Below are 26207 nucleotides of genomic sequence, written 5' to 3'. Positions count from 1 at the left end.
AGTACAGGGCACCAGTGGCGAATTTGCCAATCTTGGTGTTTTCTGGCAAATGCCAAACGTCCTGCACGGTGTTGGGCTGTAAGCACAACCCCCACCTGTGGACGTCGGGCCCTCATATCACCCTCATGGAGTCTGTTTCTGACCGTTTGAGCAGACACATGCACATTTGTGGCCTGCTGGAGGTCATTTTGCAGGGCTCTGGCAGTGCTCCTCCTGTTCCTCCTTGCATAAAGGCGGAGGTAGTGGTCCTGCTGCTGGGTTGTTGCCCTCCTACGGCCTCCTCCACGTCTCCTGATGTACTGGCCTGTCTCCTGGTAGCGCCTCCATGCTCTGGACACTACGCTGACAGACACAGCAAACCTTCTTGCCACAGCTCGCATTGATGTGCCATCCTGGATAAGCTGCACTACCTGAGCCACTTGTGTGGGTTGTAGACTCCGTCTCATGCTACCACTAGAGTGAAAGCACCGGCAGCATTCAAAAGTGACCAAAACATCAGCCAGGAAGCATAGGAACTGAGAAGTGGTCTGTTGTCACCACCTGCAGAACCACTCCTTTATTGGGGGTGTCTTGCTAATTGCCTATAAGTGTGATTGACTTGGAGTTACATTGTGTTGTTTAAGTGTTCTCTTTATTTTTTTGAGCAGTGTATTAATCTATTCATTCAAATCTCTGCTCTTTCTGAGCTCAGTAGCCATGTGGGGGGCCTTATCAGTGACTGACAGCCAGGGGCGTAGCTAAAAGCTCATGGGCCCTGGTGCAAGAGTTCAGCTTGGGCCCCCGTCCCTCAGTGCTTGTTGGCAAGGGGCAGGGGAGCACATAGCCTTCCTGCTGCCTGAGGCAAACATTGAAAGGGCACCCCCTCATGCCAAATTCTTAACCTAACCCCTTCCCACCAGCCAGAGGTGTAAATTGACCAGTATGCACTTTCTATAATGTCAGTGTCTTATGTGGCACAAGGTTCTTTGGGCCCCCTCAGGCTCCTGGGCCCGGTAGCGACTGCTACCTCTGCACCCCCTATAGCTACGCCCCTGCTGACAGCTATCCATGCATACATACATTTTCACAAGGACGGCTGTCATGATAAGACCTCCTACATGACTACGAAGCTCAGAAAGAGCAGAGATTTGGATGAATAAACAAAATCTTTTTCTACAAAACTACAGTATATATCAGTCTGCTCAGCTCCTCCTGCTCTATAGCATGCCGCCTGCAGATTACATTGCATTTCATGGTGACGGGTTCCCTTTAATGTACATAACTCAGAGCAGCGAGGCACACAATAGTTAACTGCAAACTCCAAGCCCTGTCCCTAGGGGGACCTGTAGCACCGCAGATCTAGTCCAGCAGCAGTGGGGGGTGGGAATTCAGGAAGGGCTCACATGGATGGGAGGGAATGTGGTGGATGGGCTTGGGAAGGAATACACCAAGGGGAGGGCTGCCAAGAAAAAACAGGGAGTGGAAATATTAGGAAGGGTGGAAGTGAGGAGGATAGAAGCAGTGAACATTGTCAGGGAGGAGAAACATTAGGAAGAGAGAAACAAGAGGGAGGGGACCTTTCAAAGGAAGGGAGGGAGCAGAGGAACTGGACAGGAGCAGCAAGGAACAAGTCACATTTGGGAGGGAACTGTAAAAAAAAAAAAAAAGAATCAGCAGAGAACATTGCGAAAATCGATAAAGAGAGTGTAACTCAGAGAGTCCTGGGAGTGACGCCCCCCACAGGGTTCGGATTGGGCACGCAGCATGTAAGTACTCCTTGTAATATCTCTAAGGGGATGTTGTGGAAACTTGGGACATGTCTGTGAGGATGCACCAGCAGATGAGTAATGGGAACGGTCGAAATGGCCACCGACACGGTGATCGTAATGACTCTGTGCTACCGGATTGATCAGATTTTGCGCACAATTTGCGATCGATTGCATGCTATCACGTGGCACAATAAAGTATATAAGATAGATAGTCATTTAGTCTATAGGGCACGCTAATAGCGACACCTATGGGACCACTTTAAGGAATTGTAGTATGAGCAGTTGTCTGTAAGGAGGAGAGACCCCAATATAGGAGCAGTTTATGGGTCTCTTGCACGGCAAATGACCCAAATCCTCCGATTCTGTTTATGGGACGCCCCTCCTATTATTAACTCAAAAAACTCTAATATGCGGGAAGCGGAAAAGTGATGCAAATGTAGAGCTCCGATTTACTATTATTGGGGGGGGGATCCAAATATATTGTTTTATCTTTATTAGGAAACATTGTTACTTCCAGGGCCTGTTTCACAAAACTGAGTCTGAATATTTCATCGCTGCTGCAGAACCTCTTTTGCCTTTGGAGCAGGCTGTGGGGGCGATATATCATTTCTTGCCTGGCGGACTGGGCGACGGGGACTGGACGGGTCACTGGTAATTCTAGCAGAAGGGCTGAAGCTGTCAGGCTGCTCCTGTCTGGAGCTATGACACAGGGTGACACCCATTGTCCGCAGCCATACAAGCTTTGCATAAACTTTTATGAAGCTTCAGTTTTCGCCGGTGAAGGGGGATTTATGGAGGGGAATAAGAGACTTCTCTTACAGAGCTCTTATAAAGGTGCAGCCCTTCAGACATGTGCCAGACATGCTTCCTATTCTCCTCATGTGCATAGACGGCGCTAATGGATCTGTTCTCCCTAGCCGGGACAAAGTGACACGTGGTTTCTCAGCGTGGATGTCAAGATTTAGCAGAGCTGAGTTTGTTGATAAATAGAGAGCAAACCACGTAGTATTGCACGTTATCTGTTTGCTCTAGGGTTTTGCTACCTTGATTTAGAGAATTATTACAGTGACAGTGACAAATTCAACTCTGCTACATCTGTATTCAACTGCGCCCAAAGGTTGGTTCAAAGAGGTGGCTGTAGGTATGTTTTATTGGGTGGGACCAGTGATGCCCAGACTTAAAACTGATGGCATCTACTCCACCGATGCCACTCAGATGGGCTTCTTGTAATCATGACTTGCAGTTTTAGCAATGATATTGAGAGGTACCCTGATGGTACGCTGCCAGCTTAGCTCACATACTATGTCATGCCTGGTGCAGGGCCCCAGGGGCCAAACGGAGAATTCCCGCTCAATGCTTCGCCCTCCCCTTTTTGGTGCACACATTGACACCTGTATAGGTGAATCTAAATTTATAGGACTAAGGGCTCATGCACACGACCGTATGTATTTTGCGGTTCTCAAAAAATACGGATGAGGTCCGTGTGCATTCTGTATTTTGCGGAACGGACCGGCTGGCCCCTGATAGAACAGTCCTATCCTTGTCCGTATTGCGGACGTTACTGCCTGCCTGCCTGCCAATCCGGACGCAAACTGATGGCATTTGTCAAACAGATCCGGATGCGGATCCGTCTGACAAATGCATTGAAATATCGGATCAGTCTCTCCGGTGTCATCCAGAAAAACGGATCCGGTATTATTTCTTTTTTGCATGGGCAGACCGGAAAGCCGAATCCGTTTTGCCGCAACACTTAACGCTGGATCCGGCAGTAATACACTTCAATGTAAATTAATGCCGGCAAGTGTTCAGGATTTTTGGCCAGAGAGGAAACTGCAGCATGCTGCGGTATTTTCTGCGTCCAAAAAACGTAAGAGGTACTGAACTGATCTCCATTCAGAATGCATTAGGATAAAACTGATCAGTTTTTTTTATGGTATTGAGCTCCTGTGATGGAACTCAATGCCGGAAAACAAAAACGCGAGTGTGAAAGTACCCCAAGAAGAAATTGGGAGAGATTGCTGTTTGGGCGACATTAGTTCTTCCATGCAGATAAGTCCTGGCTATTTGTAGTAGCATTTAAAGGGGTTGTCTGGGCTTTTACTATTGATGACATATCCTCAGGATTGGTCATCAATATCAGATCGGCGGGGGTCCCCCGTCGATCAGCTGTATGAGGAGACGAGGCACGCAGTGTGCACGTGTTGTCTCTCTTCCTGCTCACTGCTGCCCTCTCTGGTCTGTGCCATAGACTGCAGTTGTGAACGGGAAGAGAGAAGGGAGACGGCACGTGCTGTCTCCTCATATAGCAGATCGGTGGGGGACGGGTGTCGGACCCCCGCCGATCTGATATTGATGACCTATCCTGAGGATACGTCATCAATAATAAAAGCCTTTAATTTGTAGGGACCGTTTCAGTGAACCTGGTATCTCATACTGAATGCTTCTTGTTTGTCCTATTTCCCTTGGCTAATGCTGAATTCCTGGTTGATAGGTTTTTGTGATATTGAGCTGATCTAGAACAGCAGTGAAAGGCTCTCTATGGAGTTCCTCTTTCCTTCTTCACATGGTGATAAGGTATATTTACTTAGTTAAATAAATACTGTGGCTTAAAACTAAAGAGCGGTGACTGATAAGAGAGGTGAGTGACTACTAGTGTCAGTGACATGCTGCAGAGCTTGCGTATGGCGGCAGCGGGCGGCTATTGTCTGCCAACGAGGCTCTGACCGGGGAGAATTTAGCATGGATTTGTGGTATTCACTTTTAGTTTACTTGCTAAAGAACAAAATAGGCCACTAGGAAGGTAGACTGGTTTGCGGTAACTTCACCAGTCTATCTGCCTTTGAACTGGATAGCACAGCAGATGGTATTCCTGCAAAACGTCAACTCAAAGGGGGTTGCCTGGTTCAGAAACCCATTTTTAAATGCCGTATTAGGACATTCTGTGTGATTCCAATCAGGATCCACATCTATTAGCCGAGAAGAGCATTTGCACCAAAGAATATCTCTCAAACTAGAAGACTTGGCTCTTGTGTCTATTACTCAGACATCCCATTGATTTCAATTGGGACTGTGTAATACCTCATTTCTCCTGCGGTGGTGCTGTAGAAATATTGAACACCTGCTGATATATAACGAGATAAAGACTCCATCATGACGTTGAATAAAAGGGGGGATAATGGACACCCCTGTCCTGTCCCTTTTAATAACCGGAAAGGGGATGATAGAAAACCGGTGGTATAAATCCTAGTTTGTGGTTGATGGTACATATGTTTAAGTAATGTCCTAAATGGGCCCATAAATCCCATCCTGTTCAAGACCAAATCCATCCAGGCCCATCTTACATTATCAAAAGCCAGCATCGGCAGCTACAGTACAGACCAAAAGTTTGGACACACTTTCTCATTCAAAGAGTTTTCTTTATTTTCATGACTATGAAAATTGTAGATTCACACTGAAGGCATGAAAACTATGAATTAACACATGTGGAATTATATACATAACAAACAAGTGTGAAACAACTGAAAATATGTCATATTCTAGGTTCTTCAAAGTAGCCACCTTTTGCTTTGATTACTGCTTTGCACACTCTTGGCATTCTCTTGATGAGCTTCAAGAGGTAGTCCCCTGAAATGGTTTTCACTTCACAGGTGTGCCCTGTCAGGTTTAATAAGTGGGATTTCTTGCCTTATAAATGGGGTTGGGACCATCAGTTGCGTTGAGGAGAAGTCAGGTGGATACACAGCTGATAGTCCTACTGAATAGACTGTTAGAATTTGTATTATGGCAAGAAAAAAGCAGCTAAGTAAAGAAAAACGAGTGGCCATCATTACTTTAAGAAATGAAGGTCAGTCAGTCAGCCGAAAAATTGGGAAAACTTTGAAAGTAAGGGCTATTTGACCATGAAGGAGAGTGATGGGGTGCTGCGCCAGATGACCTGGCCTCCACAGTCACCGGACCTGAACCCAATCGAGATGGTTTGGGGTGAGCTGGACCGCAGAGTGAAGGCAAAAGGCCCACAAGTGCTAAGCATCTCTGGGAACTCCTTCAAGACTGTTGGAAGACCATTTCAGGGGACTACCTCTTGAAGCTCATCAAGAGAATGCCAAGAGTGTGCAAAGCAGTAATCAAAGCAAAAGGTGGCTACTTTGAAGAACCTAGAATATGACATATTTTCAGTTGTTTCACACTTGTTTGTTATGTATATAATTCCACATGTGTTAATTCATAGTTTTGATGCCTTCATAGTCATGAAAATAAAGAAAACTCTTTGAATGAGAAGGTGTGTCCAAACTTTTGGTCTGTACTGTATGTCCTATATTAAATTGTTATTAAAACCAGGCAAAAATCCCGCACAGGCGAGCTCCTATAGACCCATTTCTTTAATAAATGTAGACGCAAAACTTCTGTCCAAGATCATAGCGTTTGGCCACCATTCTTCCATCTCTCATAACTGCCCAGCAAGTGGGATTTACCCAGGGTCGGGCAGCGGTCCTGGATCGGATCCATCACAGGCCCAGCACACAAGGGAACCCAGCGCTATTTATTGAACACCTGCTATCGAGTTCCTCCAGAGCCTTGATCACCGGGGATTCCAGCAGTGGGACAACATATAATCAGCTTGTTGTCAGGGGACCTTTTTGGTAGAGCAGCTGTGCTTGGTATTGGAGCCCAGGCCCAGTCACTTGAATGGAAATGCACAAAGGCCACGTGACCGATGAACATGCTAAAAATGGCCTAGGAAGAGGCTGCAGTGTTCCCCAGAGCAACGGGGGCTCTGCTCTCTCTGAAGAGGGCACAGCAGTTGCAGGGAGAGCTGATCCTCTAGGAGCAATGGTAACGCCCCCATTGCTCCTAGAGGCTTATTTGCATATATCAAAACATAATTTTTCTCAGCAATGCGGGCACATAGGAACATGGGACCAACACAGATGCCTTCAGCTGCCAAGCGCACATGTAACAGGCCAGCCAGTGTCATAGGGACAAAACTGCTGACAGATGCCCTTTAAAGGCAATGCAATGTATGCAGGGCTGCACCAGTATTTATGAGTATTCAGTCTCAAAATGGCAGATTCTACAGCGTGCAGATGATCATCATGTTTAAATGGCATCAAGGTAGACGCCAAAAGCAACTGGACATGGAAGGCCCATATCAATATGTAGGGGTGCACCACCAATGAGGCCAGGTGAGGCGATTGCCTCAGGCAGCACCAGGTAGGGGCAAGAGGGGGGCAGCAGAAGGGGGATTATCTGTTTCTGCAGTATAGTAGTGGGAAGCACAGTGGCCACAGTATTTGGCGCTGTATTACCCTGTATGTTTTGTAGCCCTGTATGTAATGTATTCCAAGTATGTCTTTAGCTGGAGGGTAATGTATTCCAAGTATGTCTAGGGCTAGAGGGAAGGGGTTAGGTTAAGAAATTGGCATGGGGGGGGGGGGCATTTCAGTTTTCGCCTCAGGCAGCTGTAAGACACTAGGTGCACCCCTGGCAATATGGGTGCGCATACTCTGACTGCTGAGGTTGATGTAGACAGAGTTAGGCTCCTGTGACTGATATGTTACTCACCCGCATACACTTGGAGCTGTTTAGGAGGATCCTTTTCTTCTGATAGATCTACTGGTGGTGTCACGTTAGGGTGTGGGAGGGAAACACCACACTGAACATAGGAGGGAAAGGGGTGAGGGAATAAGGCCTGGAAACTAGGGAAAGTGGACACCTCCTAGTAAAACCCTAATCGAAGTCCTGACTAACTACCAGTATGAACAGACCCCAGAGGTAGGTGAGTTCATACACAGGATTACCTAATGTCCTAACTCACCCTATAGGACCCTGGTTGTAATGTAAGGACTGAGACAACCTGTTTCTTCAAAAGGAAGGACGAACAGGAGTCTCCCTCAGGCCTTAATACAAGTGACAGGGAAATGCAAAATAACCCAAACAAAATACAAAAGGGAAAGAAAACACTTAACTTTAAGTGGCTATGGCATTCACCAGGAACTCAGCCGAGATCCACACACCCGCAATCCACAAGTCAAACTGAAGCTATAAACCGCATAGCATAGTGGGAGAAACAACCATAAATAGAGATGGTTAAATGACCCTGGGGAAAGAAGGTGCGGCAAACACCAGAAACAACACAGCTGTCATTTGATCCAAACTGAAAACATGTCCGATCAAACCACGTGTTTCCAGTCTCACCGATCTCCTGCCACCTGTCTCGGGAACGTCCGTGACGGGTGGATGCTGATCACAGGGAGCCCCCCTGCAGGGACAGCCCCGCATGCTATATGAACAAGCATGGTGGCTTAGTGGTCAGCGCTGGGATCGTAGGTTCAAATCCGACCAAGGACAACATCTGCATGGAGTTTGTATGCGTTGGTTTCCTCCGGATTCTCAGATTTCCTCCCACACTCCAAAGACATACTGATAGGGACCTTAGATTGTGAGCCCCATTGGGGACAGTTGGATGCCAATGTCTGTAAAGTGCCGCGGAATATAGTAGCGCCATATAAGTGCGTAAATAAATAAGCAGCGCCTCCCTGCCACTGTGGTGCTCTATTACGTTGCCAATATTGACATACTCCTGAATGATATCATATAATGGAGACGCGGCTCGGCCCTCCCATATTTCTAGTCTAAACAGCAGCAGATTCCTCAGCAGTGAAGGAGTCTCCTGCTTTGCCTTGCTTACCAGAAAGTATTTCGAGGCCCCTATGTCACGTACATCTTGGCAGGGCTTGTGGCCAGATGTTATTAGTGCGCACGTCTTTGTATTACCGCTTACGATATTTGTTCTTCTCTGGTCGTAGTGCCCGAGGGCGGGTCTCTTATTAATTTGCAATCATATACTGTGTGCCAGTCGGGATTTGTACAGCAAAACATTTCGGTTGCAGTAGTCATCATGGCGGCTGGGGTCTGGTCTTCCTGTCAACAATTCAATCAAACATGGAAACTGCACCTCCCTGCCCTGAAATGACTGCATTCAGCAACACAGCATAGACGTCAGGTACTGTATGTTTAAAAAAGAGCTGTCTCCTCCCCCGACATGTCTGTTTTAGTAACTACTTGTATTCCCCATGTAATAATTCTGGAGCATCTATTTTTAGGATTCTATGTTGTTCCATTCCTCTATTATTCCTTCTAGAAGTTATGAATATAGTACTAGCAGTTTGCAATGAAGGTCCAGCCGGGTGTCACCAGTTGGGGCTGTGTACCCTGCACAATCTGACACTTTCGAATCAGTACTGCCAGATTCAGACTGTGCAGGGACACCCCCCCCCCAAAAACTGGTAACACCCATCTGGACCTTCATTGCAAACTTCTTGTCCATATTTATTTATTTTACGCATTTATATAGCGCTACTATATTCTGCAGGCTGTCCTCTATGAGGCTCACAATCTAAGGTCCCGATCAGTATGTCTTTGGATTGTGGGAGGAAACCGGAGAACCCAGAGGAAACCCACGGAAACACGGGGAGAACATACAGACTATATGCAGATGGATCCCAGCGCTGCAAGGCACTAGTGCTAACTACTGAGCCCAGTCATTCATAACTTCTAGCGGGAATAACAGAGGAATGGAAGAACATAGAGTCAAAAGAATAGATGCTCCAGAATTGTTACTACCGAGGGGATGCAAGTAGTTACTAAACCAGACATGTCAGGAGAGGGGATGGGTCCCCTTTAAAACATGCAGTCCCTTATCTCTATACTATGTACTGAATGCAGTCTATTGTTCCCTTTTAGGGTCCATTCACATGTCCGCATCCATTCCACAATTTAGCGGAACAGGTGCGGACCCATTTATTTTCAATGGGACCTGAATGTGCTATCCGCACTTTCGTTCCGCAAGAAAATAGAACATGTCCTATTCTTGTCCGCCATTGCGGACAAGAAAAGGCATTTTCTAGGAGAGTGCCGGCGATGTGCGGTCCGCAAAATGCGGAACGCACATTGCCGGTGTCCGTGTTTGCGGATCTGCAAAACACATACGGACGTGTGACTGGACACTTAGCAGCCACTTCAAGCTATGGGGACGGCTAAAACAGGTCCTCTTAAGTGCAGTGTCCCTTTAAACAGGGTTCCCAGTTTTATCTGGTAGTGTACTTTGTGGGGTCAAAGCTCTGACAACTAGTAATCACAAGAACAGGCCATCAGTGGAGGGCCACATGTGTTTAATGGGGTGCGTGTCACCCCTTCCTCGCATTTTGGGGTTCACAGCAGCTAATAGGGGTTTATCCACGCTGTGGATTGTTCTCATCTGCCCTTCAGTGTCTTGGAAAGGTTGTCACTAGTGATGAGCGAAGTATTGAAAAATTTGATTCGGCTGCTTCGTACAAATGACTTTATCACGAAGAGCATTTCTTTGTAAGTAGCGGGTACAATGACAGGGAGCAGCGGTTGCGCCACCTCCCGTCCTTGTGCCCCTCAGATGCCGCATTCATAGCTGATTGCGGCATCAATATTACAGTGTCAATTTTTTTTGTAAAAATGAATAAAATTATACTTACACTCATCCATTTGATTGCGAAGAGCTGCTGACATCTTGATTGTAGATCCATCGCAAAATCTCACGCTGTCCGTGATAACGTCATCGCGTTGGCCGGCGTGGGATTTCGTGCGGGATCTTCAACCAAGATGAGGATGTATGAAGTATGAAATAAGCATGAAATTTTTTTTACTGCCATTCAGAGAAAATTGATTCATTACCACGAACTGCGAGGAAATTCGGCTTTGAGACGAATCACATTTTCCCTGAAATTCGGATCGAATCCCACTTCGTGGAGTTTGATTCGCTCAGCACTATCTGCCACACATCTTTTCTAGATTCCTGGATTATACGGCTACCTCGTCATAAAACGATACTCCCCCTGCGTTTATTTCACTTTGTAATAATGCACATTTGCTGCTCTGTATTCAGGAAAGCTGGGTACTGAAGCTAGTAAGGCAGATTTATGGAGTGATTGATCCCCCTTCTCTAGTATCAACACATAACCAGGCAGGTTTTCTGTACTGGACTCCGGGGAGGCTGTCTGCTAACCCTTTCGGATGCGGGCCTGTAATAGTTGTATTGGCTGTGATCCAGCTTTCCCAGAAGCTCTATTCATTAATATTAGATTGAAAATCTATTTAAAGGGGTTGTCTTGAGAAAGATATTGTTGGAAGGATATGCTACCAAGCTCCAACTGGCAGGGGTCCGACCCACACATCACTAGAACGAAGTGGTGCCAGGTCCACTCTCTGCTTTTTCCAGTCCTATGCATGGTTGGCCATTGACTTTAAGCTATGCTCACAGTAGTGTTGTGAATCCGGTAGTCTGATAGCGATGTTTCGGCATAAATGCTGGCTGTCAGCCGGACACAAACTGTTGCATGCAGCGGTATTTGTCCAGCCGAAACCTGGCATTTATGCCAGAAAAGCATCCTGATCACCACCGAATCCTATTATAGTCAGTAGGAGCCGGTGGTACACGGTCATATCTGACAACACCTGATACGGTGAGCTCCGGTAGCCTGATTGTCAGCCGGATCAGGCTAACGGAATTCAAACAGAACTGTGAATGGAGCATTAAAGGGTTGGCCTCCAAGGCTGGGTTCACACCTGAGCGTTTTACAGCGCGTTCCTACGCGCTGTAAAACGCTCAACAGGCAAGAACCAATGATTCCCTATAGGCATGGTTCTCACCTGAGCGTTTTACAGCGCGTACGAGCGCGCTGTAAAACGCCCTACGCCCCAAGAAGTACAGGAGCTTCTTTGGGGCGTATTGTCGCGCGTTCCCGCACATAGACTTCTGGGAACGCGCGACAATGGGCGTTTGCTTGTTGCCGGCCACGAATAGTAAACGCCCGATAAAATCGTGCATACAGAGCGCTCCTTCAGTACGCCCAGGTGTGAACCCAGCGTAAAGAAAGTCATGCAGATCCCACAGGACAAAGTGGAGTACAAATTTGGTAGTGTCACTGCCAGGGGCAAAAACTGAAACGGCGTCTTCCCTCCCTCCCCCCCCCCCATTGCCAATTCATTAACCTAATCCCTTTGCCACAATGAAAGATCTCATTGCCCATGGCCCTTCTGCTGCCACCCTCTTGCCCCTTCCTGGTGCTGCCTGAGGCGATCGCCTCACCTGGCCTCATTGGTGGTGCGCCCCTGGTCGCTGCCACTTCATTCAGTCACACCAATGTATACCGCCGGTGTCTATCCTTAGTATCACCTGGACACCAGAAAAGCAGTTTGACAACCTTTTTTTTTCCCAGCTAAGGAACAAGGAGAACCCATGATCAAAAAACATAAGGTTTATTGGTGGCATCTGACAAGAGAAGCCTTGATCCTGGTATTATGTGGCGGGGGTTCGTCGGCAGTGTTGTTTCTTTCTATGGGATACGTTTGTGCTCCTCAAACATATCATTAAAGAAGTGATTTAATAGAACTTTCCTGTAAACTGTGCGGAGTTTTTACTAAGGTTACTAATTGTAAATGTCAGACCCGCAGTCCGTGACTAGAAAATACTCCCTTTTTTGTGTTCTTTTAAGCATCTGCATTGTGTTGGACAAGTCTTTCATGGACCAAAGCAATTGTTATAAGTGCAAATTAAATCCACCCATTATTATCGTATTCCTTTCAATGGAACGTCAGCAGGAACCTCCAAGGATCTAAAGGAGGCGCTGTTCCTTCCATCTCCACCATACACATGCATGCTCGGCAAATGAGAGAAAAACTGCTGCCTAACGCCTCTGGCCGCAACTTATTTCTCATGAGAACAAAAGGATCAGACGTTGAAATTCAACATGCCTGATCTTTCTTTCCTCTAACGCCATTTGTCTGGGGGTCTGGGAGCAGTTTCACTTGACTTTTCTTTAAAGAGGCCCTTTTATATCAGATGTAAGTCAGCTAAACCTGATAATATTGTCATATGTATGGTGGTGGCCCTCCAAATGAGGGAATGTGCCTCCAAAAGGGGTACACACATGTAAAATCCAGCTGCATGCTATTTTGCAGATGCTCATCCCTATTTGTTGAGTTGTTCCCTGGTCCCCCCTATAAACTCTGTTCCCCTGGGTTAGGAGAGAAACAAATGGTCGCCACATTATAAGAAGATTGCAGACTATAACAATCTAGTATTATGACTGAGCTGAGGTTAGTTTGCATCGACAGCTGTGGCTACATTTCTGAATGTTTGTGGTGAGTATTTTGTATTAGTGTTTGTAAGCCAAATCCAGGAGCAGATCCAAAATATGGAGGAGGCATCATACCACATTTATGTTCCATTCCTGGTTTTTGGGTTTGGCTGGGCATGCATGTGTTCTCTGTGAGTTGAGGGGGAAACTGCTGATGGCAGCTTATCTCTCCTAAGGAAGAAAAAAAAAAGGAACTGCCATGTTAAAATCGAATAGCCCGATCCTTATTTCTCCTGACATCTGTCATCAAGGTAAAGTTGGGACACCCAGAGGGTCTCCTTCCTTATATACTTTATCATCCTTCCCAGATACCAGCACCCTGCTTTGGGGCAATATTATACTGAGATGATAGTAGTAGTACCAGGGAAAGACCTCCACGAACCCCGTTTGGAGAAGACAATAATTTGTAATTTTGTGAAGACCAAGCATGTGGCGTAGGTTGGTTGCTGTCTAGAAGGCATGTCTCCTTTTAGACTGCAGCTTGTTTTACACAGGGAGTAATATTTAGCAGTGTGCCATCACTGACATGGTATGGGCAACACTTGGCAGGAAGAGAAGGCAGTGCCTACGCAGAGCTGTGCAGGTCCTTGCTCCTTCATCGCACACTTGTTTATTTGATCAGCTGAGAGCTGTAGGGTGTTAGGTACTTACCTACTGTAAGCGCTCGTATGTAATTCATACATAAGCTAGTGTGGGATTTATTGTCCTTCAGGGGTTATTCCAGTAACAAACGTTTTTCCCTATCCACAGGATAAGGGCTAGCTGTTTGATTGGTAGGGGTCTGACTACTGGAACCCCCTTAATCATGAGAATGGGGGTATTATGACCTCCACCCCTACCAATGAATGGATAGGCGGTTGAGTAGGCACGCTACCACCTTTTGATTTTATGCAACTCGTGGAGGAAGCTACAGCATCTCTGGCTATCTCTGGCAGTCTCATAGAGTATGAATGGAGAGGCAATGCGCATGCTCAATCACCACTGAATTGAAACGGGGGAGACAGGACTCTCATTTTTGTGATGATTGGGGGTCCTTGCAGTCCTACTCCCACTGAACAGTAATTTTCTATCCATCCTTTTAAAGGGGTCGTGCAGTGCAAAGATATTGATGACCTATCCTGATGATCAATATATTTGCACTGCACAACCCTTTTAAAGGGATGGATCGGCCAATATCAAATTGGAGAGGGTCCGACTTCTGGCTGGATCAGCTGTTCGAAGGGGTAATGGCCTTTTCTGCGACTGCTGCTTCCACTTCTGAATTACCTGTGCGCCATCTCATTTGCGGCGGCGGCGGCACAGTGTAACTACAACTGCTTGTTCCATTTGCTTGACTGAGACTAGCAGTTGTAATTACACTGAGTCGCCTCTACATATAGGATGATGCACAGGTAATTTGAAGAGGAAGCAGTGCTCGCACAAGCACCTACCTCTTTAAATATCTGATTGGCAGGGGTGCTGGGAGTCAGACTGCCTGCAATCTTATATCGGTGACTTGTTTTAACGTGAATTAGACGATTTGAGAATAAATAGGCTTAACAGGCTAAGTGATAAAAATATTTATTAAGTGTGGTTAAATATAAGGGAAAACAAATCGCATAGAGAATAAATAATAATCACATACTCTGCCCAATACAATATGGGGGGACTCCATGTTGTAGCACATGGCCAACACCCCATGGTGATGCAATAGATTAGGGATAGTGAGCTTACAACATCCTATCTGGATGATGTTCTTAATGCAGTTCCAATTATTTGGTTTTGTATAGAAAAGTTTATACCTTTCCTCCCCCCTTCCTAAAGATTTCCAGTGTGCATGTCTCTGAGATAATCACTCAGTAATGCAGCCTTCTCAGCACAATAAAGGGGGGGATTGTATATGTTATGTAAATATACCTAGCTCACTAAATTACAAGAAATATCATTTCACTGAATTTAGGGTACTTTCACACTAGCGTTTTTCTTTTCCGGCATAGAGTTCCGTCCTAGGGGCTCAATACCGGAAAAGAACTGATCAGTTTCACCCCCATGGATTCTGAATGGAGAGCAATCCGTTCAGGATGCATCAGGATGTCTTCAGTTCAGTCGTTTTGACTGATCAGGCAAAAGAGAAAACCGCAGCATGCTACCGTTTTAGACTTGCCTGAATGCCGGCATTTTTTCCCATAGGAATGTATTAGTGCCGGATCCGTCCTTCCGGTCTGCGCATGCGCAGATCGAAAAAAAGGTGAAAAAAATAAATGCCGGATCCATTTTGCCGGATGACCCCGGAAAGACGGATCCGGCATTTCAATGCATTTTTTCGACTGATCAGGATCCTGATCAGTCTTACTAATGCCATCAGTTTGCATACATTTTGCCTGATCCGGCCTTGCCGGATCTCTCTGCCACAAGTGTGAAAGTACCCTTAGAAGGTGATATAATAATTAAAGGGACTGAACCAATCAGTACTTAATTAAGTAAAATACCCTTACAACACAGTGACCTATCCTGAGGATAGGTCATCAATATCTTTGGACCACACAACCCCATTTAGGCGTCCTGCACATGACTATGTAACAGTACCGTACAAATTGTACAGAACCATAATGTGGCAACCATTGAAGTCTATGGGAATGGAATCATACTGTACCTCCATATGCAATTTCAGTCAGAGGCATACCAAACCTGACAGAAAATATTGTGGCCTGATCCATGGTATACAGTGTTACACACGTATTCCGCCCTAGTAGCGCTGCTTATAGGAGACATAATCTCTCTGATAGAGTACTGTATACAGCGGCTCATGAAGTATCCGTTTCATAGAGCTCTATTGAAGTACTGTGTATCAAGTAGATGATGCCAAGGGGGGCGTTTTATTGGCGAAGCAGTTGTGTGAGGGAATGCCATTATATGAAGCTTTTGTGCCGTTGATCTAGAGATGGTGTTGGCAACACTAGGAAATAACTGAATGTTTCACAAGACAAATGTTTTGAGGCCTGGTCTTCTGCAATGAACTGTAACCTAGTGTGATTGAGTAACTGGCTGTATGTCATAGGGCAGTATTCATATTCTGCTGGTAGAAATCAATACTTCAGAAAATGCATAAAGTCCAAGATTAAATCAAGATAGTGTATATCGGTAGCATAGTTCATGTATAGCATAGGTATTTTGGTGCAATCTCATCTTGTTTGGTGTGCAAATAGAGATAGGGGCTTATTTATCAGAGGAATTGCAGTTATTTTAGATGTAAAAATAGTCGCAAGTCCCTATTTTAAGTCGCATGGCCGGTGTCTAAAAGTTTTTCGTTCGCGGAACGGGGGCATGTAATGTACGCCTTTTTCCAGGTGCATGGCTGCTGAAGGATTATCCAAATGTATGATGAGACGCACACCTCGTCATAAATTAGACGAATCCTCCGGCAGCTCAAGGGGAAACAATCACGCCGGTCAGTGTAAAAAATGTGTCCCATAAAGTATTTAAAAAAATGATCAATCGCGTGAAGAGGAAGTAGAAGACAGTAATATATTAACAGTAGAAATGTTCAAAAAAATCAAGGTGGGTCAACCCTCATGAGTTGTAGAAGGAAAGACCAGTACATGGATGAAGCTCAGCTGATACATGAGAGTTAGTGAAGGCATCATCATCCTGGACACACTTACCTCACATCCAACATACTGTGAGGGACACGTCCCCATGAGAAAAGTCTGAAACCAGGAGCAGGTTGCAAAATAAATATGAGCGGTCTGAAAGTGAATAAAGGAATGAATATTTCTGACAAAAAATTTGTGCAACTCAAGGTAATCGCTAGTTGCTAACATATGATGATAGCTAAGCTCTGTCCAAATTCATGCAGGAACATGTGTCACCAACTGTGCCGTTATATACCAAATTCATGTATAAAACTCGTCTTGAAGTGCGGGAAGGAAAATGGCATGGTGTGTGCTGTGTTTTTCTGCCCAGTTCTGACTAATAGGGTCAGCTTGGCATCCGAAAACTGTTGCAGCTGCCCAGTGATCCCCTGGCACGAGCTCATACTAATGTACTACTGAAACACGACAAAACACAGTGTTCCACTAGAACCAGTTCCCAAACGCAAAGAATCCCGCTTATAAAGATGGATTGTATAGACGGTGTACATACAGATATGGTGACCAGCCGATCGTTTGGCAGTGCAGTGACATTTGTAATAATAAGGGAATAAAAATGTAATTAATCACTCACACAATGTGAAATAGAGCTAAACGATATAGCTTAAGTTATGTGCTTTGGCATACGTTCCTGTTTGTGTGCCAAGTCCATTGCAGGCAGAATAATGTGCGTGGCAGTGGATATGGGATGGAGCCTCACAGCAGTATGTGTGCCTCACAGCAGTTCTGGAAGGTGACGTGTTGGAAGCAGTAGAAATAAACAGAAGGATCTGCACGAGCTGGACAAGAACCAGATAGTAATCGCTAGATGACTGGGTCATTGCATCTCCATTATGGCCCTGTACCAAAAATGGTCCAAGTAAGGACATTGAGACCAAAGGTTGGCACTCGGCTCTGATCCCACAGATTGCTGAAAGAATTTATAGGGTCACTGGGATTTCAGAAAACTTTTGATATGTTGTTACAGGGACATATGAAAAGTTTTGATCGGTGGAGGTCTGAGCGCTAAGACATCCACGATCTCTAGAACGAGGGGAGAGAAGCGCCCGCTTGGCGTTGTGTCTTTCCTTGCTGCATGAGACTGGAGCAAGACGGGCCCATAGATTTTATGTTGAGTTCGTCTATCTTCCTTTCCTGCGCTTCTCTCTCCTCGTTCTAGAGATCGGTGAAGATCTCAGCGCTCAGAACCCCCATCGATCAAAACTTTTGATATGTCTCTAAAACATATCAAAAGTTTTCTAAAAGCACCGCGACCCTTTAAGATGTTCCCTAAGGCAGGGATCTCCGGTTCATATGGCCGGGCAGGGTGCAAAACTGAAACACCTGGAGCTAATCTGCGGTCAGATCGCTGACGTTCAAACTACAAATCCGTGGAAGAAATCCGAAAGGGTCAGTCTTGGATTTCTGCTGCGGATTCCATGGCAAATACATGTTTGACTTTTCCAGTGTGTATTTCCACCGTGTGAACATTCCTTATGTATTTGATGTGGATTTTTCACGCGGATTTGCTCTTGTTTCAGCACCCACAGCATACTGGGCAGGAGGAGGAAGGGTGAATCAACCACTCCTCAGCATCAGTCTCTGTCAGTACAGAATCATGCGGGGGGAAAAAAACACATGCAGATTTTTTGGTGGATTCCACTAGATATTAGGTCAATTTATGCGCAAAAAATCACATCTACTGACCTGTAACTGTATTACACAAATCCACACGAAATACGCACCGTGTGCATGGGACCTAAAGGATCTGCCATATACCATAAGACTAGGGATGAGCGAACTTGTGTTCATGCAAGGTTCGGGTTATCTAAGAATTCCGCTAGATAGACCAAACCCGAACCTTGCACACATGCAATAGCTGACGAGGAGCATCTGGTTTATTATGTACTTATTCTGCGTCTCTCTTTGTAGCTTTTATATCTTATTTCTCCTGGGGGAATTACTTTCATGTTGTGTATTTTAATTTTTTTGGGTGTGACTGGTTTGGGTCTAGTAGTTAGCTGCAGCCAGGCAGTCGAAGCCTATTTCAATTATTAGCGCGCCAAACAGCAAGAACAAACCCTTGCATTCAGGCCAGGCCAGCTGTCCCACATACCAGGCACCCATGCCCTCTACAAGCTCATACTGTCTTCCATTGTCTTTAGGGATGAACGTACAGAAGCGGCACATCTCTGCCACGGTTATTAGACCTGTGGACATTTAGTGAAAACAAATAGGATCAGGCTACAATATTCCCAGCCCCTATTAGGAATCATGGACTGTATAGAGTTAATATATAGTCACAGGAACAAAGCTAGACGTCTACCGCAAGGTAGGGCCGCATGCACACCACCAAACTTTTGGTCTGCGCCTGATCCACATTTTTTAGGATGCGGACCCATTCATTTCTAGGGGGGGCGCAAATATTGTGGACAGCACATGGATGTTATCCGTGTGCTGTCTGCAAGCTGTGCCGACATTCCGCAAATTATAGAATATGTTCAATTCTTGATACTTTTGCGGACAAGAATAGGCATTTCATAATAGGGACCGAGGAAAGTGTGGGATGCACGCGGCTAGTATCCGTATTTTGCGAATTCACAGTTTGTGAACCACAAAATAAATGCGGCCGTGTGCATGGGGACAAATACGTTCAAATCCCTATCTATTTACATGTATATATGGCTTTGGCAGTGCTATTGTTGCAGGGTAGTGGCCCTGCTCTCCACCATCGTGCCGAGTAGCTCTAGAGTAGTATGAATCCTGGTTATTATTAAGGCTACAGCGACTCTGGTTGCATACAAGTCACAATCAACTCTGCAAACTGCATGCAATTTACGATTCGCGTCACTTATTAAGCACGAAATATAAAATCCTTGATGTTGCCAATGGCCTGTATTCTAAGCTGGAAAGGTTTGCATTTTGCAACACTTACAATGTGACATTAAAATCCTCATGCGGCTGTCACGGCCTATGGTGTACACTGTGACACTCTTGCGGTTGCCCGCGGCAACGTGTTGCTGTGAGAGCATGCGGTGGCAGTGTCTCGGCCTTCTGGGTGATTGCCGTGACATGGTTGCCACGCATGCTGTTGCCGTTGGTAGCGTGTGGTTTCGTATGCTTGTGTGTGCACTTCACCTTTAAGGTTGTAGCCTCCCTCTGTCTGGTGCTGTAAGGGTTAACTCCCTGACTGGGTGTGGTCACTTGGCTTTTATTTTCTGTGGTTTCCTGGCTGGAGTCAGTGGTACTTCAGCTGTGGTTGGTGCTGGAGCTCTGCTCAAGTCCAGGGTGTTCCATCTGTCCAGTGAGGGTCACCCTTGTAGTCATCAATGTCATCCCGGTGTCTCCTTCCCTTCCTGTCCTTATTTGTATGGAGTGGGTTATGTTCAGGGTGTTTTTATGTCTAGTTTGGTGTTACATGTCTGGTGATGTTTGGTGTCCAGCATGTTTACTAGACATTCCCCTGTCTCATGTTATTGCAGCTATGGTGTCCTGTGTGGTGTGTGCTGTGTCCTCTAATGTTGGTGTGGACATCAGCACTTGTGCACGGGTTCCAGTCAGTGTGTCTGTGGCAGGTAAGTGCATTACTGGTTTTGCTTACCTGCCATCTCCTTATAGCTGTATGTGTTCCCCTCTCCTTGCAGCCTGGCCTCAGATAGAGACTTCTGTTCCTCAATGACTGGATGAACAGGTCGTCTCTTCCCGGCTCCTTGGTGAGGCATTACCAGGGCGACTCAGGGTCTCTAGGAAACCTGAGTATGAGTCGTCCTACCATCGGGGTCCGCTCATACGATGAGGAGTCAGGGAGAGGATTAGGGACTCTGTAGGAGGTGACCTGCTCCCTTATTACTCCTTTTGGCCAGGCTGATCCCCTTTAACCCTTTGACACCGCACGGTGGGGGTTTTTCCCCACTCCCCGTCGTGACAGCGGCATTACCAAAGTTGCTGTGTAGCTATTATTTAGTCTGGTTGCTTGTGCCACTGAACCACCTGGGGCACAAGCTTCCCTATCTCTATAGCTATTTAGTTGGTCTCAGCTGTAACCAAGTTGTCTGCCATTTTATTGGGACCCCATTTGTTGGTTAATTTTAAAATCTTTTAAAAAAGTCTCCACCCGTGGCATGTTTGCCGTATGGGAATTCCACACCAAATGTAAGGGCACATGGGACTGAATTGCCCCCCGTTGCCAGTTTGGATTCTGCTGAGGGGCGCTGCCACTGCAGTTTGTCATTGTCTCAGTAGAAATAATATAACATGTTGATTTTGGAAGGTGTGCTGTGTAAAGCTAAATTATTTTTCACTTTTCACTACATTACATTAATATATTATAAGCTTCCTCCACCTTCTTTGGCAACCCTGACGTAAGCATTTGGAATAGCTGCTGTCTAATCCTGTGTTTTCATTAGTCAATGATACAAATTCATTTGGAAAATCTTCACAATGAAACTTGAAAGGGAGGCATGTCCTAACAGGAAGCATCACTGTAAAACACACGAGAAGGGTTTCAGAACCAGCTTTTTATAGGTTGGTTATAAATATCTACCACAAGGCTATACTAATACTAAGTGGTTGTTATAGTGACTACATTATCAGATACTTTGCAGTCATATGTTTATATATTTGTTGACGGATAAGCTCATATTTACATATAGAATATTACTTTATTTTGCTGGATAATGACTTTGAATTGAAGCATATTCACTTGGGAATCTATACTTGGCTCCCTTATCCCACTAGGGTGAAAGATAACAACAGTGGTCTAACCATTCTAGTAACCAAATCTGTTGCATATGTGAACTTTAGCAGGAGTTGGTTGGAATAGACATTCCCAAAATAATACTTATGAAATATTAAATAATATTAGATCACTTGTTTTACAACCTATTTTGATGATTGTGCAATTATTATTAATCACAGTGGGATGAGTTAGAGAGATTCACATCATCTCCTGTAGCCAGTGTTTGCTTGGGAATCTACACTCAGCTCCCTCATCCCACTTGGGTGAAAGATAACAACAGTGACCTAACCATTCCAGGGAACAAATCTCTTGAATATGTGAACTCTAGCAGGAGTTAAAGTGGCTTGGAATAGACATTACCAAAATAATACTAATAAAATATTAGATAATATTAGGTCAACTGTTTTGTAAGCTATTTTGATAATTGCACATCTGGTATTAAAATAATAATAATAATCATCATCACCGTGAAACCTAGTCGAGATGCTCACATTATCTCTTGTGGCTAGTATTCACTTGGGAATTTATACTCGGCTCCCTCATTCCACTTGGGTGAAAGATAATAAAAGTGACCTAACCATTCCAGTGACCAACCTCTTTTTTGCACCTTGTTTTGATGATTGCACAATTATTATTATTATTATTATTATTATTATTATTATTATTAATAATCACAGTGACACCTAGGGGAGATGCTCAAATAATCTCCTGTGGCCAGTAATTGCTTATAAATCTATATTCAGCTCCCTTATCCCACTTGGGTGAAAGATAAGGAAAACAGTGACCTGACCATTGCAGTGACTGATCTTTTAGCATTTGTGAACTTTATCAGGAGTTTAAGTAACTTGGAAATGGAATAGACATTCCCAAAATAATACTAATCAAATATTAGGTCAACTATTTTGCAACCTTTTTGATGATTGCAGAATTATCATTCTTATTATTACTAATCACAGTGAGACCTCGGGGAGATGCTCACATCTCCTGTCGCCAGCACCCTTTTTCCAAAGCTTTACAGAAGTGCAGGGATAGGTTCAGCCCGGGGCAGATGCTCCCTTTGCCTTTACTTTAATCAGAGAATTTGTTTCTGCATCAATTTGCTAAGTTGTATATGGTAGATAACCATCATAATGGTTACTGTGATGCATGCATGAAATAATAACAGGCAGTATATAATTATCCCACGTGCAACTTTTAGAAATAAGGCAGCGTTGAAAACAGAATATTACTTACTTATGTTGTGGACAGTTACTGTAGAAACCAGCTGGATGACACATGAAAATAAACTTTTTTTAGATTTAGCGCTCGAGAGACACCCAAGTGACTCATTCCAATAAAATGAAAAAGCGACAGTGAAGCGGTTTAGTTCAGCTTCCTTACTGGAATATGTATGTGATTCCTTCCGAAATAGAGCAGGAGATGCTGCAAAAACCTAAGCAGGGACAATGTGAACATACTTTAAGGAATGACTAATGAGCCAAAGGTTTTGAATTCACTCAACTTTTTGGATCTCTTCAGCACATAGGCACAAAGCGTTTTGAGCCTTAGGCCCATCTCCTCAGTAAATCTACATCAGAACAATGCCTCTTATGTAAATGCACATTAGCCTGAAATAAAGGTACGGTATATGGAAAAAGCACCATACAAAGTCGGTACTTTCGTAAATGGAGACAACTGAACCCAGTGCTTGAATCCAGCCCTGACCCTAAAGGGGTTGTCCCACCAAAATATTCTCCATTTTTCAAACCAGCACCTGGATCTGAATACTTCTGTAATTGTATGTAATAAACAATTTCGTATAGCCACTGAGTTATTTAATTAAATCTATCTGTATGGCGCCACCTGGTGTTTGCTGTTTTTCTAATCTTTCTGTCCTGCTAACGGAGATGGAAGCACATACTAATTTCCAATTACACTTTTTGATTGTTGTTAAGTTTTTTTTGGGTGGCAACTAAGAATAACTTAGTAATTCTGTAATTTAAAAAAATATTTTTTTACAGCGTTCACCATAGAGAATAATTTACATGATATGTATGTAGTGTGGGTCGTTACGGATGTGGCGATACAAAACATATGGGGGAGAGTGTATTTTTGCAATTTTTTTCATTGAAAAGCATTTTTGTAATGGAAAAAAGCATTTTTTTTTTTAACTGAAAATGTTTATTTATTTAATAAATGTGTTTAATGTCACTGACACTCAAGGCTGGCTTGGGGCCTCTGCCAGGTCCCAGCCTGTCTTTACACACATCGGCATCCCACGATTACATTTGCGGGGTGCCGATGGGAGACAGAAGGAGTCCTCTTCTGGCGGCCCCACCTAAAAAGGTGTACGGATGGTCACTAAGGGATTAAAGGGTTTCATACTGATGACCTGTATCTCAATATCTGATGGGTCCAAATCCTGGCACCCCTGCTGATCAGCTTTTTGAAGAGGCCACGGCACCCTGGTGAGTGCTGCGACCTCCTCACAGCTTACCAAACACAGGTCCGTACGTTGTATAGTGGCTGTACTTGGTATTGCAGCCCAAGCCGATTCATTTGAATCAGAATCACCAATGAATATGGTGTCACTGGCCTAGGAAGAGTGAGTGCCAAGCCCTCTTCAAACAGCTGATCAGCAAGGATAGTGGGAGTCGGACTCCTACCAATGAGATATTGATGACCTGTCCTGAGGATAGGACATCAATACTAAACTCCAGGAATACTACTTAAAAGATGTTATGCCATGATTGATGGGAAAAATGAAAATCACACATCATTTAGTACATGCAAATATCTATCCAAAAATGCTAGAACCAGCCCTGTACCTCACATGGATCCAGAGATCTCCCCGTTCATTGTCCCAATTGTTCTGCTAGATTTATTTCAAACTGGCAGCTCAGGGAATGTGTCCTTTCTACTGCAGATCAGGGATGTGTCTCCTTTCTGCTGTAGCACTTTCCCTGTAACAGCCACAGTTAGTAATAGAAGGCATGACTGGTGGCAGTTGAACATTTAAACTGACTGCATGTGACCACCCCAGTGAGGTGGACCGAGAAATAAGTAGAAGAGCGAACAGCAGGTGGCGCTATACAGATACGTTTTATTGAATAGCTCAGCGGTGATACAAAATTTTTAATTACATGCAATTACAAAAGTATTCAGGTCCAGTTGCTGGTTTGAAAAATGGAAAATATTGTTGTGGCACAGCCCCCTTTTAAGAGGGTGAGACTGTACTTTGGTCTTTCAGTCAAAATTTACAGCTGCTCAGGAGCTGGCCGAAATACCAACCCATGATTATCTTTTGATATTTATTGTATCTCTGAACCCCATGCTCTGTATCTCCCCAAAAGACTGCTACCTTTGTTTGCTTTCTGATGGACTTTACTCCATTTATGGAGTGCCTATAATCTCCGCACATGTCAGATGTACACAGATTCCGGTCCGGTCTTCTGAAGCCTTGCACTGTTTACATGTGGTTAGTTCCCTTGCTTTTACAAGGGGGTGGGTGGATTTGACTATAAAAAAAAAAGGAGCAGTAAATGAGAGAATGAGGTCATAATCCTTAGAAGGGATGTACACATCATAAAGAAGTTCTGTCATTGACACTTAGTGGATAAAAGATTTGAGGCAGAAGCCTGGAGGAGCAGGAGTGCCCTTTTTTTTTGCCAAGCTGAGAAATAACCAGAGATCTTGTAGACAGGAGGAACCTACTGTGTATAACACATACATTAAGTCTGATGTAATAATACTAATATCACAATCAATTAAAACAAAGGTCTCATCCATTGTAATATTTTATCAAAGCTCCACTTGGTCCTTACCAGCATTAGGCTTGACAGAATCTGCAATGAAGAATAAATAGTTATAAGCAACTTGTAGCGGATCTTTGGCACATTATTCCCCTAGACCAGTGGTCGGCAAGCCGCGGCTCGCGAGCCACATGCGGCTCTTTACACACTTTAATGCGGCTCTTCTGCAGGGCTCCAGATGCCATTAGCGACTAGACCCGCCGCCGCAGCTCTGCTCAATACAGCGGCGGGCACAGGAGATGATCGTTCTCAGCAGCGCAGGAGGAGTCTCTCCCTCCCCCCTGTGCTGCTGCTGTCCCCGCCGCTGCCAATAAGAAGAGGCAGGAGGAGGAGGGGAGGGGCTGTGGCCACTGCGCCACCAATGAAGAAAACTGACCTGTTAATACAAATACAGGAGGCGGGTGCCGGAATCAAATAGCCGGCACCCGACCTCTGTGACAGGGAGCTGCGATCCGCTGCAGTTGAGTTAACCCTTCAGGTGCGGTACCTGAGGGGTTAACTGCCGCTGATCGCAGCTCCCTGTCACAAAGGTCGGGTGCCGGCTATTTGATTCCGGCACCCGCCTCCTGTATTTGTATAAGAAACGTTGGTGGCACAGTGCCCCCCCCCCCCCAGTATAATAAACGTTGGTGGCACAGTGCCCCCCCCCCCCCCAGTATAATAAACGTTGGTGGCACAGTGCGCCACCCCCCCCCCCCAGTATAATAAACGTTGGTGGCACAGTGCGCCCCCCCCCCCCCAGTATAATAAACGTTGGTGGCACAGTGCGCCCCCCCTCCCCCAGTATAATAAACGTTGGTGGCACAGTGGGAAGTGCCAATGAGGGTTAAAAATAATAAAAGAAAATTAACTCACCTCCTCCAGTTGATCAGGTAGCTGCCGGTCTCCTGTTCTTACTTCTTTCTAGTTTCTTCAGGACCTGTGGTGACGTCACTGAGCTCATCACATGGCCCATTACCATGGTGATGGATCATGTGATGAGCACAGTGATGTCACCACAGGTCCTGCGTCCTGAAGAAACTAGAAAGAAGTAAGAACAGGAGACGATCAATTGGAGGAGGTGAGTTAATTATTTTTTTATTTTTTAACCCTCATTGGCACTGCCCACTGCGCCACCAATGTTTATTATATTGAGGGGGGGCGCACTGCGC

General features: G+C 45.0%; 1 protein-coding gene across 1 annotated transcript in view; it reads left to right on the top strand.

Annotated features, from left to right (window-relative positions):
* The first annotated feature begins 1568 nt into the window (after window positions 1-1568).
* Window positions 1569-26207, top strand: part of SYNE2 (spectrin repeat containing nuclear envelope protein 2) — a 304488-nt gene continuing 279849 nt past the window's right edge. Inside the window, exon 1 of the mRNA XM_040412752.1 lies at window positions 1569-1745. The gene's annotated coding sequence lies outside the window, so the exon portion shown is untranslated. The remainder of the gene's footprint in view (window positions 1746-26207) is intronic.

The sequence above is a fragment of the Bufo bufo genome, chromosome 11 (assembly GCF_905171765.1).
Source record: "Bufo bufo chromosome 11, aBufBuf1.1, whole genome shotgun sequence".
Classification (NCBI taxonomy): Eukaryota; Metazoa; Chordata; class Amphibia; order Anura; family Bufonidae; genus Bufo; species Bufo bufo.
The sequence above is the reverse complement of the archived record's forward strand: the minus strand, read 5'-3'. Positions and strand labels throughout refer to the sequence as shown.